Source organism: Nannospalax galili, unplaced genomic scaffold (assembly GCF_000622305.1).
Source record: "Nannospalax galili isolate Female #2095 unplaced genomic scaffold, S.galili_v1.0 scaffold706, whole genome shotgun sequence".
Classification (NCBI taxonomy): Eukaryota; Metazoa; Chordata; class Mammalia; order Rodentia; family Spalacidae; genus Nannospalax; species Nannospalax galili.
In genome coordinates this window covers 203,913-205,942 of record NW_008354694.1, presented here as the reverse complement: position 1 = coordinate 205,942, position 2,030 = coordinate 203,913, and positions in this window count along the sequence as shown.

Below are 2,030 nucleotides of genomic sequence, written 5' to 3'. Positions count from 1 at the left end.
CTATCATCTATCTATCTATCTATCTATCTATCTATCTATCTATCTATCTTCCTATCATCTATCTATCATCTATCTATCTATCTATCTATCTATCTATCTATCTATCTATCTATCATCATCTATCATCTAGCTCTGTCATAAAACTGTTCCCAATAAGTTCCCCAGAAAAATTCTTGTCATGTCTCAATGACCAGGATGGATCACCTGACCACACTTGAGCCATTGCTGGTGAACAGAAAACACTGCATGCCCCTAGCCCATCAGGAACCACTTCTGGGACAGTCTAGAAACACAGAGACATTGCAACCAGCTTGCTTGGCAAATGAAGGCATCCTGAAGAGACATGTGTGCCCCTCTCTTTGGCTATCGGACTCTTCAAACAATAGCTAGAATTTCCCCCAAATTCTGCTGATGGAGACTAAAAGCCTGACGCCTGGGGGCAGTCAGAGGTGGAACTTTTCTCCAAGAGAATGATTATTAACTTGGCAGATGGCCTTACAAGAGAGGCTGGGAGCTGAGACTGGGTGGGTGGGGACCGCACCTTGGATGGATTGCTTAGTTATGTGTATCTTTTGCCTCTATTTAAACCCTACCTTCATGTCAGGACCCAAAGACGGCCGTGAGGGTCCTGAATCTCTTTGTCCCTCCTCTCAATGTGGCCACATTTCCTGATTTTAAATGTTAATTTAGCTGTTTCACTTGGCTTATGGATGAAGGGTGGACAAATCTGGTTTGTTGGGGTACAGATTGTGACCCCAAGTCTAGTAACAATGTGAAATAACACATCGCGCTCCCAGGCTGGAAAGTGAAGGAGAGGGGCTGGCCCACGTTGCCGCCCCACAGCCGCTGCACAGAGCCGCCTTGCAGCCTCGCTTTCTGTGTTTGCCCCCCTCCCCAGGCCCCTCTCTCCCTCCTCAGTACCCCTTGCCAGATTCCCAGGGACCAGGGGAGCGTGCCTAACTCACTTTGGCTGGTGATTGCAGGATCGTCTGCCCACCAGGTCAGTGTCAGCAGTCAATCCCAATCGCCTGGGCGTGAAAACCAGCCGATTAGAGCTGTGAGTAGGTTTAACAACACAACATGAAGCCAGCCAGAGCATGTCAGCAATTTTTGCCCCTGGTGGGCTGGGCACTAGCAAATGTGCTGAGAGAGGTACCCTGGATCCAGACCTGCTGAGGGAGAAGGTCTCACCAGGACGTGCCACCTGAGAAAAACTGACAGTGTCTCAGACCGAGAGGACCCTGTTACAGTTTTTGTCAACTTGTCACAAACCTAGACGCAGCGAGAGGAGGGACTCTCAGCCAAGGAATTTCCTCCATCAGATTGGTCATGTCTGTGGGATAGCTTCTTGTTTGCTAATTGCTGTAGGAGGGTCCAGTCCGCCGTGGGCAGTGCCATCTCTGAGCAGGTGGGCCTGGGCTGTATGAGGTAACGAAGCAAGTCAGTAAGCAGCATTCCTCCACAGTCTCTGCTTCAGTTCCTTCCTCCAGGTTCCTGCCTTGAGTTCTAGCCCTGACCTCCCTGGATGATGAAGCATAATCTATAAACTAAATATACCCTTGTATCTCCAAGCTGGTTCTGATCAATGTTTTATCACAGCAGTTGAGAATCAAGCTAGGACAATCCAGATATGGGCTAGTCCTGCTTCCAGGGCTGATGACCTGAGTTTGATCCCTGGACACCATCTTCCACATGGGAGTTCTCTCTCTGACCTGCATACATGCACCATGGAACATGCCAGACTTGCTCTAAACGAATAAATGTTAAAACATAATCATTAGAAATGGAAGTTCAGACCAGACCCCAGATTTGTCCTGTGAGATATCTAAGACCCTTCTAAGCCAAATTCTTTTTATAAGTATTTTATCTATTATTTTTATTTTATCTATGTGAGTGTACTGCCCGCATGTATGTAAGTGCACCCATGTCATGCAATGTTCATGGAAGTCAGAAGAGGGTGTTGGATCCCCTGGAACTGGAGTTAAGGATGGTTGTTAGCCACCATGTGGTGCTGGGATTCAAACCTAAGT